Below are 16,451 nucleotides of genomic sequence, written 5' to 3'. Positions count from 1 at the left end.
GTGTTACGACCCGTGGCTCTACCCTTCATTCGATCCCTGCGAAACCCAATATTTCAGCAGGATAATGCACGACCACATGTTGCAGGTCCTGTACGGGTGTTTCTGGATAAAGAAAATGTTCGACTGCTGCCCTGGCCAGCACATTCTCCAGATCTCTCACCAACTGAAAACGTCTGGTCAACGGTGGCCGAGCAACTGGCTCGTCACAATACGCCAGTCACTACTCTTGATGCCGGCGGGGTAAGGGATTTTCTCTGCCTCGTGATGACTGGGTGTTGTGTGATGTCCTTAGGTTAGTTAGGTTTATGTAGTTCTAAGTTCTAGGGGACTGATGACCATAGATGTTAAGTCCCGTAGATCTCAGAGCCACTACTTTTGATGAACTGTGGTATCGTGTTGAAGCTGCATGAGCAGCTGTACCTGCACACGCCATCCAAGCTCTGTTTCACTCAATGCGCAGGCGTATCAAGGCCGTTACTACGGCCAGAAGTGGTTGTTATGGGTACTGATTTCTCACGATCTATGCACCCAAACTGCGTGAAAAAGTAATCACATGTCAGTTCTAGTATAATATATTTGTCCAATGAATACCCGTTTATCATCTGCATTTCTTCTTGGTGTAGCAATTTTAATGGCCAGTAGTGTATTTAAGTGATTAACATTGCAAGCTCACAAGTCAGCGAGATATGCCATAGCAAATGTGAAATGCTGGTACATTAATAACCGATTTAACCGCCAGAATGTAGAATACAAGCGTGCATACGGTAATGTGTTGTGTTGTACAGGTGCCAGATGTCAGTTGTTGGCATGGAGTTCCATGCCTGTTGGTCGGTCAATACGGGGCGCTTAATGCTGTATGTGGATGACGCTGCAGTTGTCGTCCGATGCTGTCCCATTTGTGCTTCATTGGAGACACATCTGTTGATCGAGCAGGCCAACGCGAAGTGTCGACGCTCTGTAGAGCGTGATGGGTTACATCAGCGCCATATGGGGGAGCGTTATCCTGTTGGAAAACAATCCCTGGAATACTGTTCATAACAGGTCGAATAAGCAGACTGATATACAAGTTTGCAGTCAGGGTGCGTGGGATAACCACTAGAGTGCTCCTGCTGTCATACGAAATCGCATACGAGACCATAAACTCCAGGTGTAGCTCCAGCGTGTTTGCACGTAGGCGGATTGAATGCAGGCCCTCAGCTGTCTCCTCCTAAGCAACACAAGGCCAGGAATTCCCTCTTTCCCTGTGACAAACTGCTTTTATGTCGTCCCTGCTTCACCCGTAACCTGTGAAAGATGCAGAATGTCGTGAATGTGGCAAGAGAGGAGGGAGTGTTATTAGCTTGTCCATCTAGGATGCTTCGTGTGCGAGGCTTGTTTTGGCGGCGTTACATTTTGCTAACAAGGTACATGTATCAAGTACGGGAGTCGTATTTTGGCGAAACAAACAAATCTGTCACTGATTGCAGTGGTGGTAATCCCTCATTGAGCCAATGCATAGTTTTAGAATTATAAAGATCGAGTTGGCAATAATCACTAAGTGGACGATGTGGCCTATTCTACACCATATTTTAAATCTACGTGACGATGCTATGCTGATTGTATTTATATGTTTTGACGATGCCATTATGGCCGTATCACCTTAGGACATGGCGTAAAAAAGATCTGAGGATGGTCATTACAGATTGAAACCGGCCATCGTCTAAAGAATTCATTTGTGATCATAGACTGGAATAAAAATGCATTTTAAACATACATACATTGTGATCTACATGTTTTCGTTGCATGCAAGTATACCACAGCAATGGGTGCTTTCTGGAATTTTGAGATGGGGCCTTCATAATACGTACATTCAGGTAGTTCCCACTGCTACTGTACAGAAGGAACTGTCTTTAGTGCACTAGTGCGTATTCATACGTTCGAGATCATTCTGGCCTCATGCTGTTAAGTTCCATTAAGGTATGGTGAAATCGTTAATAGCGATGTATTTACGATTTTACTGTTATTTCATTTATTCTTCCAAGTTAAAGGCCTGTACATTAATACTGTAAACTTCTGTTTTTCAGTCGGCGTGCTTCACATCAACCCAATACATGTCATGGACATTTTACGAAACTATATTGGCACAGCCAACAGTGTATTGTAACGTGATGGAATATGAAATTTAAGATCTTTTGCCGCGCTGGTTAGCCGCGTGGTCTAGGGTGCCTTGCAAGGTTTGCGCGGCTCCCCCCGTCGAAGGTTCGAGTCCTTCCTCGGGCATCGGTGTGTGTGTTGTCCTTAGCATTAGCTAGTTTAAGTAGTGTGTAAGCCTAGGGACCGATGACCTCAGCAGTTTGGTCCCTTAGGAACTCCCCAAAAAATTATTTAAGACCTTTCTCTTGCGAATAGAATATTAGAACTCATTAACGATAAGCTCTTCAGATACATTTCCCTGACTGCAAATGATACATTAGATGCTAAAGATGAGAATATCTTTGAAGATGAAACTGTATGGGGCTGCAGCAACTGAAAATGGGAATGAAGGAAGATGTTCTACCAGCGAGAATGAACCATAATTACCAGACAAAGCTAAATGAAACGAAATGACAGAAATCACTCTAGAGAAGCATATGGAAATGTGTAAATGTATGCAAAAATAGCATAATAAAAAGTATGTGTTGGTGACCAAGTATAGTTCTACCACGAATGTAAATAAAGCCTACATGGAAGCGAAAGCTTGGTATGAAATTATAATTTGCATGAATTAGAAATACTAGAAAGGCGAATTGAAAGGGAAAACACAGCAGAAGGTTGGAAATTACGAAGTTATACTGAAATAAATCAAAATATAGAAAATATTTCAAGCGGATTAGCAGCAAATATAATTGCTGAACATTAGCTGCTATTTTATAGGAAATACAGGACCATCCATGAGAAAGAGAAGACTCATGTTCTTTGGACACTAGTTTAGAATGCAAGACAGAAGATTAACTGATAAGGCTTCGAGATATTTGTGAGGTAAGAAGTTCACAAGAAGTTGGGTCAACGAATTAAAGAAGGATTTAGAAAAGAAACAATATAAAAAGAGAAGATATAAACAACAGAGAGGCCTTTCGGGAAAAAAAGTATTGAAAATGGAGGGATTCCAAGGAAGGGTATTAAAAACACTGGTTCAAAACAGTCTGAACACAGAAAGAAGAAAAATAGTGAGCAAATAAAAGCATACTGGAAGAAAAGAAAAGAAGAAAGAATGAAGAACTGAAATTCGAACTTGCTGCTCAGATGGCCTATTCGCAATAATATTATAATAAAAAGCTATAAGCCCCTTCAAAATCGTTGTCAGTATTCTGTAATACAAAAGGAAATGTTTGAAAATTTTAGAGACTACAGGGGTCGTCGCCTGATTATGCATGATGACAGTTTAAGAAATTGGTCTATTATTTCTGTCGAAAAACGCAATTGCAAATTGATAGTGTCGAAAAGTTTTGTAGACAGATTCAAAGTACAAAGCAGCGGTGAGAGACAAACGAGTTACAGACACTGGCTGCGAGTGGGCATCGCTTAAGTTAACGGGAAAAGTTGGAAATTTGTCCGAGGCTCGAATTCGAACCCGGGTCTCCTACTAACTAGGCAGATGAGCTGACCACTGCTCCATCTGGACACAGTGGTTATCCCAATTGCACGGACTACCCCAGCACGCCTCCACCAAAATTTCAATCTATCCATACGCTACCAATGTTGTACCCTTTTCCCGTTCATAGTTTGTGAATAGGTTGAGAAATTGGGACTGACAGGGGCGTGGGGTACTCCGTGCAATTTCGATGACTATTGTCTCCAGATGCAGCAGTGGTCAGCGCACCTTCCTAGTAAACAGGGATATCGTCACGAATGCCGCAGGGAAGTGTGGTGGGACCGCTGTTGTTCCCTAGATACATAAATGATTTGGTAGATAGGATGGGCTGCAGTCTGCGGTGTTTGCTAATGATGCCGTGGTGTACCGTAAGGAGTCCAAGATGAGTTACTGTAGGAGGTTACAAGACGACTCAGACAAAATTTCCAGTTGGTGTGATGAATGAAAGCTAGCCCTAAGTGTGGAAAAATGTAAGTTAATGCAAATGAGTAGGAAGAACAAACCTTTAATGTTCGGATACAGTATTACTAGTGCCCTGCTTGACACAGTCAAGTCGTTTAAATATCTGGGCGTAACGTTGAAAAGCGATATGAGGTGGAACGAGTATGTCAAAACTGTTGTACGGAAGGCAAATATCCGGTTTATTGGGAAAATTTTAGGAAAGGGTGGTTCGCCTGTAAAGGAAACAGCATATACGAAAGGCGTTTGAAAGTCCGTGCAAAGTCCGAGAGATGGCACCAACGGCGCGTATCGAGGTCATGTTTCGTTAGCAGCATCTTTGGAAAGACCACACGCCAAGTTTCAGCCATATTGGTCTATATCTTTGTGTTTGGCATTCGTGTGAATCAACGAAGTCGAGTGATTGTCAAGAAATAGACGAAAAAGAATTTCGTGTGGTGATTAAACATTACTTTATGAAAGGCAAAACGCCTCAGGAGACTAAAGAGAAGCTTGATAAACATTACGGTGACTCTGCACCTTCGATTAGAACAGTTTATAGGTGGTTTCAAAATTTTCGGAGTGGCCATATGGACACAAGTGATGCTGAACGTTCTGGACGCCCTGTGGAGGTTACGACTCCAGAGATCATTGATAAAATCCGTGATATGGTGATGGATGGCAGAAGAGTTAAGGTGCGTGAGATTGCTAGTGCTGTGGACATCTCGAATGAATGGGTACATAATATTTTGCATAAACATTTGGACATGAGAAAGTCGGGTTCCGCGATTGCTCACGCTTGACCAAAAACGGAATCGTGTGAAGTGTTGCTAGGATGGTTTGCAGCTGTTCAGGAAGAATCCGCAATACTTGAGGCGTCGTTTCGTCACTGTGGATGAAACATGGATACGTTACTATACTCCTGAGACCAAAGAACAATCTAAAGAATGGGTTACCAAGGGAGAATCTGCACCAAAAAAGGCGGAGACCATTCCTTCGGCCGCAAAGGTTATGGTGACTGTCTTTTGAGATTCGCATGGGATAATCCTCATGGACTATCGGGAAAAGGGTAAAACTATTACAGGCGCATGTTATTGATCGTTACTGGATCGTCTGAAAACAGAGCTGCAAGAAAAACGCCGGCGATTGGACCGCAAAAATGTCCTTTTCCATCACGACAATGCACCAGCACACACCTCAGCGGTTATGGTCGCAAAATTAATGGAAATAGGATTCCGACTCGTTTCACATCCCACCCTATTCTCCATACTTGGCTCCCTCGGACTAATATTTGTTACACAATTTGAGGAAATGGCTGGCGGGACAATGATTTTATTCAAAGAAGAAGGCTATTGCAGCAACTATAGCTATTTTGCAGACTTGAACAATTCCTATTATTCGAAAGCGATCAACAAATTACAACAGCATTGGACGAAGTGTATTAAGTACAAACGGAGACTATGTCAAAAAAAAAAGGTTTACCCCAAACACGTAAGTAATTTTTATTTTTGCACGGACTTTTCAAACGCATCTCGTACGGCGCTGGTGCGACCTGTACATGAGTACTGCTCGAATGTCTGGGATCTGTACCAGGTCGGATTGAAGAAAGACATCGGAGTACTTCAGAGGAGATTTGTTACCGGTAGGTTCGAACAAAAATGTTACGGTGCTTCAGAAAGTCAAATGGTATCCCTGGAGGAAAGGCGGCGTTCCTTTTTGGAAAAAATACTGAGAAAACCGGCATTTGAAGCCGACTGCCGAACGATTATGCTGGCGCCACGCGTAAGGATCACGAAGATAAGATTCCAGAATTTAGGGCAGTCGTTTTCCCCTCGCTCTATTTGCGAGTGGAACAACAGGTGCAGCTTCAACACGATACCACAGTTCATCAAGAGTAGTGACTGGCGTATTGTGACGAGCCTGGATTCATCCGAAAAAATGACATTTTGTCATTCGTGCACCCAGGTTCGTCGTTGAGTACACCATCGCAGGCGCTCCTGATGTGATGCGGTGACAAGGGAAACCGCAGCCATGGTCTCCGAGCTGATAGTCCACGCTGCTGGAATCGTCGTCAAACTGTTCGTGCAGATGGTTGTTGTCTTGCAAACGTCCCCATCTCGACTGCTAGTGACACGAGGCCGTTGGGATCCAGCACGGCGTTCCGTATTACCCTCCTGAACCCACCGATTCCATATTCTGCTAACAGTCACTGGATCTCGACCAACGCGACCAGCAATGTCGCGATACGATAAACCGCAATCGCGATAGGCTACAATCCGACGTTTATCAAAGTCGGAAACGTGATGGTACGCATTTCTCCTCCTTACACGAGGCATCACAACAACGTTTCACCAGGCAACGCCGGTCAACTGCTGTTTGTGTATGAGAAATCGGTTGTCAGCAGGTTGTAGGTGTCGCCACCGGCGCCAAACTTGTGTGAATGCTCTGAAAAGCTAATCATTTGCATATCACAGCATCTTCTTCCTGTCGGTTAAATTTCGCGTCTGTAGCACGTCATCTTCGTGGTGTAGCAGTTTTAATGGCCAGTAGTGTATTCAGATGTATTTGTAGATGTAGGCCTCGGTTCGAATTCCAATCCAGTACAAATTTTCAATCTTGCTCATTGATTTAAATCGTAGCCCACTCGCAGCCATTGTCTGTAAGTCCTCTGTGTCGTAATTCACAGTGGCGACGGATGAAAATGGTGTCTGTCATTTCGGACATGCCTGAAAGAACAGACACCACATACATAAAACAGCGTTCATTCCCGAAAAATGACAAGATTTGTTTCCACGAAAGAAATGAAGCATGATAAAGACACAACGGAGTCTGGTGCAGCATTTATAGACAAAGAAAACGGCTCAATAGCAAGAAACCATGGACGAATTTTTTCGAATGTAGGAAAAAGAATACGTATATTATAGTGAAATCTTTGTTATCCGTAACATATTCTTATACTATTCCACTCCATACGCTATCTGTAGGATATGTTGCTAGAAATATGTACATTTATTTTCAAGAACAAAATGGACAGTTTGGATCAATGGTGAGGCAACCCATACACGAGAAACTCCTTTTAACAAAGTAACATGAAAATAATTGTGGCCATTAGTGTCTAAACAGTCTTTTCCAATAAGTACTGTACAGTATAATGTGGAGTTTATTTGCGTTAGAAAATAACACTGACGTTTCCCTGTAAAACGAACATACGTCTCGCGAATGTATGGCTTTATTGCTCGAAAACTAGGCATTTCCTACTGTGTCGTCACTACTGCTTCCTCCGACTCGTAATGAGTCGGAAACGTGAGTTTCCCCCATGTGCGACTCATACGAGGTGCGACAGTAATGAGACTGACGTGAAAAAAAATGTTGCTTACCGTTTTAGTCAAGTTTAGTTTTGTCTCCTTCAAATAGTTCCCTTCTCATTGCACACACTTCTTCCAGCACTTCTGCCATCGATGGTAACATTTCCGGAACTCATCTTCTGTAGAATTCTCCAAGATCCTCGTCACAGCTTTTTGGACATCTTGTGTTGTTTTCAATATGGTGTCCCTTGACCGCCGTTTTGAAATAGAAAAAAGTCGCGCTGAGCGATATTTGGTGAATAAGGTGGCTATGGTAGTACTGAAATTTGTTTTGAGGTTAAAAATTTCTGTACTGACAGAGCAGTATGGTTCAAATGGCTCTGAGCACTATGGGACTCAACTGCTGTGGTCATAAGTCCCCTAGAACTTAGAACTAGTTAAACCTAACTAACCTAAGGACATCACAAACATCCATGCCCGAGGCAGGATTCGAACCTGCGACCGTAGCGGTCGTGCGGTTCCAGACTGTAGCGCCTTTAACCGCTCGGCCACTCCGGCCGGCTAGCAGTATGGGATGGCGCATTATCGTGATGCAGAATCCAATGATCAGCAATGTTGGCACGGACACGAAGACCTTTTTTATGAAGTCTTTCTAAAATTTCTTTGTAGTAATATTCCTTAACTGTTCATCTAGGAGGCACCCACTCTTTATGAACAATTCCCTTGGAATCAAAGCAGCACACAAGTATGCATTTCACTTTTGAGTTTGACATGCGAGCTTTTTTTGGTCTGGGTGATCCCTTTGAGCGCCATTGCGAACTTTGGCGTTTTGCCTCTGGATTTCACTAAAAAAATTCAACTTTCATCACCAGCAATAACACGGCTCAACAATTCTGGATTGATTTCCGTTTGCTTTAACAGATCGGCTGCCACGTTTTTCCGTGTTTCTCGCTGTTTTGGTGTCAGATTTTCGGGGACCATTTTTGCCCAAATCTTTCTCATAACAAGATCTTGAGTTATTATTAGACAAACCGTTTCTCGATTGATGTTCAGTTCTTCTGCAATCATTTTCACTGATAATCTTCGATCAGATCGTACGAGTTCACGCACCCTGGCCAAGTTGACATCTGTCCATGAGGTTGATGGTCGTCCACTGCGGTCTTCATCTTCAACATTCGTTCTGCCTTCACTAAACATTTTATGCCAACGAAAAACTTGAGATCTTGACGTAACCTCCTCTCCAAAAGCCTTCTGAAGCTTACGGCAAGTTGTCGTCGCGTTTTCACCCAATTTAACACAAAAAGAAATGGCATACCATTGTGCAATATTATGTGGTTCCATTTCCGTGACGAGAGACACAAACATTAAATTATTACAGCACAACTCATGACTGAGCAGTTGCATCGATGTGCCGCTTGGACTAGAAGCAGCTTATAGACCAAGGTCATAGATATTGTGCCTAAGCAAGCCTGCAGGGTTGCCACATCTTGCAAAGAAAATCAGTCTCATTACTTTATTGCCACACCATGTATAGTTGTAAGTACTGTGGGTTGTAAGTACCACAGTTTCTAGTGAAACACCTCAGACTCCTAAGCAGTATTCCCAAACTGTCTATGTGTGTGTTAAATTATTGGCTAAAACACTCATTATTTCCCATATTCTTCATTAACACTTTTACATAATCCAATTACATTAAAGGTACGTTTACATCAGCTGTAACCGCCTGCGATGATTAATGCAGAGCTCTGATTGATAGCCTCTTTTAATCACTGTTCCGCGTCACACGACACGAGAAGTTGCTGAGGAAACAGCCCATGCTCAGAAACGACAGCTCGGGAAGGCGTTTAGGAGCGGATATCGATTTGCGGCGCCCGACACAGCCGCACTATCTCCCTGCTGTAATTACAGTCGCGCACATAAGCGCCCGATGATAATTGATGCATCGATAATTAAAAGGTAGCGCCGTAATTGGCACCTGCCGGGCGTCGGGGTATCGATAGCGTAGCCGGCGGCGATCGCTCGATCGCGTGCGGACACGCCGGCGCGAGAATCGATTGCGTGCGACGCATTAGCGATGCCGTAACTGTAGGGGATATACTTTGGCTAGCAAATGGAAGGTCACCTTGCGCGAGACACAGTTATATCATTTCCTGCCAGGGGCGTGGTTATAAAGAGTCTACAAAAAATATTAAATTGTAGTGATGGTGGATAATAGTAGCTTGAGACGTCTTCAAGGTGAAAAATTCACAGCCTGTGTCCATGTATGATTGCTCAACAACGGCTCTTGTGAGTATATACGCTACCGTAACCCGTGGATGTCAGTGAGTACCACATCAAACGTATGCCTAAAACACTAACAAAAAATTTGTAAATAATAGATTTCAGCTATCAGTCGTCGTTTTTAAATTTTATTGGCAGATCTAGATTTCAGCTAGAAACTAGCCATTCTCAGTGCACTATCATTTTTGATCAATGCATGTAATGCCTGTTGGTCTATTCAATGAATAGTATTCAATGAACTGTGGATGAAGCCCGACCTTGCATATCACCGTGAAACCATGCATTCGTAGATAAAAGTAACAGTACAAACTAATATCAGACAGAGATTCATTGGAAGAATATTAAAAGATTCATTGGAAGAATATTAAGGCAACGCAGATCATCCACGAACAAAATAGTTGATACCTTCACTTAACCAGTGAGAGACGAGAAAAAAGGCAACGCATCTCTAACGCCGAAACTGAGACCATTCTTTTGTTCGCTGTTGTCACACGTATTTGTTTCAGTATTTATCCGTGTTAGTTGTAAGACCTTCAACATTGATTGATATGATAGTCAGTTTTGCCCCTGAGAAAGGCATTTTGTATCGTTGAATTGCTTCTAGAGTGCTAATATTCAGGAAAATCATCCACTACATGAGTACATTCTGGCGGCCTCAAGGTTGAGGTACAGAAGAATTTTCCTCAAAAATACATCACTCTTGCCACAGCAAAAAAAAAAAAAAAAGTAATGTAGTAAATATATATTTTATTACGAATGCCACACAAAACGAAAAATGAGCAAAGAAAACCTCTGCTACCACAAACCTCTTTGGAAACAACAGACTCACTCTTTGGTTTGTTTATATTTTGTAAAGTATGTGGGAGTCACCATCAGTGGAAAGTGCCTGTTTTGACTTGACATTTAACGATCCTGGAAAGCATACATTATGTTTTCCAGAGCAGTGCTTGCAACAGGAATAAAAACAGTGAGTAATACCATCAAATTTTTCTTAACAATCCTAGTATTCTTCCCACATACGGTGCTCCCTTTATCATCTCTATATTTGCCACAGATGCACGGCCCCTACAATATTCCAAACTAAATTGTATTATCTGATGATGAATAGCCAGGCGATTCGAAACCGGTTATAGATAAATAAAATTTGAAGAAAAAAACGGCTATTGGTTGCAGTAATTCCTGAAACCTTTAAGAAAACAATCGTAAATCTAACTTAGAACAGCTCTGTCTTGTTTTTCCCTTCGGAATCTCTCTACTTGAACACGAACGGAATTGGATCGTGTGCTGGACACTCGTTCTGGAGCAGCAGGATCCAGGAGTAACCCGCAAAAGTGTCACTTACATTTGGATATCACCAGTTGTGAATGAAGAGAACTGTAGACAATGGAGTACCTACTGGATTATCAACTTTGCCGTGAATGTTGTACAGAAGAATATCTGCTTGCGACACTGGGTGAAGCTGCCACTGTAAGATTTTGGTCAATAGCAGTGTAACATGGTAATTATTTCTTCCTTTCATCATCAATATAATGAATTACAAGATTGGGCTACGTTAGGACCTAATGGCACAGCTTAAATTTCCAGTCATGGTTGTCACAAATAGCTGACTGCTTCTCCTGAATGACAATACATTTGAGTGCGAGAGATAGGATAAAAACAAGGGTCACGAGATTAGGAATTCCGTCCATCAGTCAGCTCCTGTAATTGTTCCTCATTTTCATCAAAGTTAGACGATTGACTTTTCGTTTCCTTTACGGGAATGGCATACGGAAGAAGTGACAGGATAACAGATTATAAAAGAGTTGCGTGATACCTCTTAATATCGTGTCGGACCACATTTTGCCAGGTTTATTGCAGCACATGGCATGGACTCAACATGTCGGAAGTCCGCTGCAGCAATACTAAGCCATGCTGTCTCTATAGCCGTCCATAATTGCAAAACTGTTGTAGTCGCACAATTTTGTGAGAAAAATGACCTGTCAATTACGTCCCAGAAATATTCGATGTGATGTACGTCTGGCGATCTGGACGGCTACGCCATTCGCTCGAATTCTCCAGAATCTTCTTCAAACCAATCGCAAACAACTGTGCTCAGTGATACGGTGCATTGTCATCTGCAAAAATTACGTCCTTGTTTGGGAATATGAAATCCTTGAATGGCTGCCAATTGTCTCCAAGTAGCCGAACATAACCATTTCCGGTCAATGATCGGCTCAGTTGGACCAGAGGACGCAGCCCATTTCATCCATTATGGAACCACCACCAGCTCGCACAGAGCCTTGTCGACAACCTGGATCTGCACCACACTCGAACCCAACCATCAGCTCTTACCAACCGAAATCGGGACTCATCTGACCGGGTTACAGTTTTCCCGTCGTCTAGGGTGCAGCCGATATGGTCACGACCTCAGGAAAGGCGCTGAGGGTGATGTCCTGCTGTTAGCAAAAGCTCTCGTCTGCTGCCACAGCCCATGAACCCAAAGTTACACCGCACTATCCTAATGTATACGTTCGTCCTACGTTACAGATTGATTTTCTGAGAGAATTGCTTGTCTGTTGGCACTGAGAACGCTACGCAAACGCCGCTGCTCTCGGTCGTTAAGGGGAGGTTTATTATCTTTGGCCCGAAAAAAGCATCTTCTTTGAGAATTTTGTCCTCAGGATTGGTTACAGGTATCAATGTCAAATTTTGTCAAAATGTTTATTGATATTTCTTCTACAAACCGGAATTTTGGTTCAAATGGCTCTGAGCACTACGGGACTTAACTGCTGAGGTCATCAGTCCCCTAGCACTTAGAACTACTTAAACCTAACTAACCTAAGGACATCACACACATCCATGCCCGAGGAAACTGGAATTTTGTCGACCGGGAATGTCCAAGAGCAAAGGCGGAAGTGCCGTCGGAACGACACAAAATTTCGATGTAGACCTCCACGCGCGTTGTGTCACAGGTCAGCCGGCTAGTCTGAAATCAAAACTGAGTTGACGTTAGCAAAGTATATAGGATTCTTTAGGAGCTGTACCTCACTTAAGTTATTTGGGCCATAGGAAACAAAATGGCGGCCATTTGAAAAAAATTGGGTTTTTTCATTCATTTTTCGAGTTCGTCGGCCAAGTAAAAATATTTATAGTTGATGGATCGGAATAAAAGTGGTACAGCTCCTAAATTTAGTTAGCTTCGTCGCAAACAAAGAATCGTGCCAGTCGGTTCAGTAGATTTGAAATTACCATGCCGCGCGATAAAAAAAAGTCGAGAAAAACGCGACTGAAGTTTTGACTAAATATAAATGCAATATGATGCAACTGCTATTCCGGGTCCATAAACTAGTCCTTCCTCTTCCTCACAGAGGGCGTTCTGCTCGATCTGGGCCATCCTGCGCTGCTCCAGAGCCGCTCGTACGGCCGGTGACAAGCGGGTTTCGGCAGCTTGAATCCGGTGGTCGTCCGAATGCTTGGCGAACTGCGTCGAATAGAGTCCCAGGGTGACGTCCGCCGTTGTCATGGTCTTCAGAATTGCTGAATACCCTTCGTTGAAGCTGCCCACTGCCAGGAAAGTCGCAGTCTTCACAGTCTTCGCACCAGAATGCAAACACAGGCGTTCAAACTTTCATTTGAATTTTGTGTGTTTCTTCCCAAGCACCGGTACAATAAGTTGTCCTCCGAAAGAAAAAAACCGGTGCGTGAAAAAGGCCGATTTCAGGCAGGTGCATTTTTTTGTTCAGCCGCGAATAACAAACATTTCCGTTCCGTATTCGGAAAAATCGTTTGAGGGGTGGATTCTAAACACTTCTATGGATCCAAAAATACAATTTAAAAAAAATCGATTTTTTGAACCAAATGATAGTAAACCTCCCCTTAAATGAATGCCGTCGGCCTCTGTGTCCTCGGTGAGAAGTAATGGCCGAAATTTGATATTCTCGGCAGACTCTTGACACTGTAGCCCTATGAATACCGAATTCTCTAACGGGTTCCGAAATGGACTGTCCCATCGGAGGTTCGAGTCCTTCCTCGGGCATGGGTGTGTGTGTTTGTCCTTAGGATAATTTAGGTTAAGTAGTGTGTAAGCTTAGGGACTGACGACCTTAGCAGTTAAGTCCCATATGATTTCACACACATTTGAACATTTGTCTCATGCGTCTGACTCTAGCTACCATTTGTAGTGGGACGCGAAATTGAAGCGTCACCCATCCACCAATGTCAGCCCAGTTTGCAGGTGAATATAAGTTTAATTTAGTGTTTTGTTTATGTATTTTGTAATATTTGTAATGATTGTGAATTATCTAAAGTTTTGTATTTATTTTTATGTTTCATGTACGGAGAGGGCGGCGCAACGAACGGAGACAGCATCTTCACTGCCGGGACCAGAGAGAAAATTGCTGGCCTCTATACGTCGCGGGTCGACAGCCAAAGAGCAACAGAAGTTCCTGAAACCGAGTTGTTGCGTCGTGCTTCTAAAAACTGAAAAAATAAGAATTTGTAATGTTTCTACAACAATGGCGTCATAGAGAGTTTAATCATGTTGTAAATGTTCAGTCCTATCTTGTCAAGGCTCAGGTTTACGTCTATATGTAGTATATATGAAGATAATAAACTAGTGTAAACTACAAAAGTTTAAATACGTGTTCCGAGAATTTATTTATGAAGAATTATATTAAGGAAGAGGGATTACTGATTTATTTGACAAAATTATTAATTTTTGACAACATTCATCGCGAGTTTGAGTCTTACAAGTTTATTTCATGTGGCTTTAACATTTATAAAAGCAGATAACTTGCATTAGTATAATTTCTGAGAAGAAACAAACGACATCTAAATTGAAAAAAGTTTGCGAAAACCAACTGGACTGAGTGACGTAATTCTGCGCATACGACTCAAAGGATGATGTTTTAATTACAGTTTCGTTCAAGAACCATTCAGAGACAACTTTAAAAAGAGTTTAAATAATTTTGAAGTGTTTTGTAACTGACGTTGGTGACGAAGTCTACGGATGGTCATATGTCAAAAGAAAATCATTCATACAAAACTTTCGTCGTTACATTACACATTCTGCTCTCAAAGTCTGTTAACCCCTGTGAAGCAACCATAATCATGTCGGAAACATTTTCACATGATTCTCCTGAGTACAAATGGCATCTCCACCAATGCACTGCCCCTTTGATACGTTGAGTGGGCGACACTAACGCCTTCTGTATGTGTGAATATCGCTATCTCACGACGTTTGTTATCTCAGCATAGATACCGCGAATCAGTAATTAAACTATCCGAAGCTACGGGCGAAGAATCAAAACTTTTTAATCTGTTAGCACACGTCGCTCTCCCGATGTTCCCCCCTCGCCGGATCGAGATTTAGGAGCCACCTGCGACACATCGCGAAAACGGGAGCTGGGAATGGCCCATCCTGCGGGACAATCTGCCACCTGTTGGAATGTGCTGGCGTGTGCGTTCCTTGCGAACCGCTGATTGGGGGAATCCCCTGACGGAGAGATGATGGTGTCCCAGCCACGGGCCACTCGTCTGGTTTCCCTCTGTCTGGCACCACATCTTGCAAGACCCCCCACTTGTGCGAAACATCCAGAAATGTCTAGTTTAGCGGGTGAGGCCGTAGATAGAGGTGTAAGGAGAGTAGTGTAACTGGCCAGTCTTTCCCATCAGAGTTTTGCGGTGATTGTACCAGTCCGTCCTTGAAATAGTGAGCCGCCTCGTACGAATTCTTTCCACTTGTTACGTGCAGATGCTCTCGTAGTTTTTATGTCCCTTTGTAGAGCCGTAGCAGCGCCGTCGGATTCTGAGAGTTTGGAAATTTGGACTTACGGCTATGGGACCAAACTGCTGAGGTCATCGGTCTCTAGGTTTACACACTACTAAATCTTGAATACTTCCCGTCTCCTCTATATCTCTTTTCTTACGTAACCTTCCCTTCTACAATAACCTATGAAACCTTCCCTTAGGATTTCTATCTCTTGCTTAATAATAACAAATTAAATCTTCCCTTCGAAATTTATTCTCTTTCTCAATCTTCGCATACAAATTTAATTGCTGCTTATTAAAAGTAATTTTCTGATTATTTCGACGAAACATAGAATGTGTCGTCGTCGTGGCCCTGAGTCGCTATCTGCAATAACCCAAAACTGTTCTTTACCTTTTTTTACTGTTACTGGATCACCATCTGACTGCTATATCGAAGTGCTACATGAATATACTTACTCTGTTTTAATATAATTCATTAGCTAATGGTGGGCTGTCATAATAAGTGGCTATATTTATTACCAAAGCTGACGTTATTCTTTAATAGCAAAGCTGACGTTATTCTTTAATTAATTTGACTGACGTTACGTAATTCACAGTTAAACTTTTTCAACAAAATTTTGCAAAGTTTTACGTTGATGGTTTTTGGGATGGATTATAATCAGTAATGCAATATTGCTGGCAAAAATTAATTATATTCAGAATGAAATGATTTTTGAAACGTTCAAATGGGACTTACTTTTTACAATAATCTTACAACTAGCATTGCGCAAACATACCTTCAGTAGTCTTGAGTTTCTCAAAAAAATAATTCAATAATATTAGTTCCTCTTATGATAGTAGTTAGCTGATGTCTCTGTACATCCGTTTATAATCTCTTGTAAATCATAGTTGGTGGCTGGCAGGCACACCGCTCTTCTCAACCTCTCGCTTCAGACCTGCTACCGACTCGCTTCACATCTCGCTTACTACTGACTTTCTACGAACGCTAAAGTGCGGTCTCTCCCGCCAACAATGCTTTTCTGGTGCAGACAATCCCTGCTACCACAATTATTTCCAACATGGCAAATATT

Source organism: Schistocerca serialis, chromosome 12 (genome assembly GCF_023864345.2).
Source record: "Schistocerca serialis cubense isolate TAMUIC-IGC-003099 chromosome 12, iqSchSeri2.2, whole genome shotgun sequence".
Lineage (NCBI taxonomy): Eukaryota > Metazoa > Arthropoda > Insecta > Orthoptera > Acrididae > Schistocerca > Schistocerca serialis.
Note: the sequence above shows the minus strand (reverse complement) of the source record.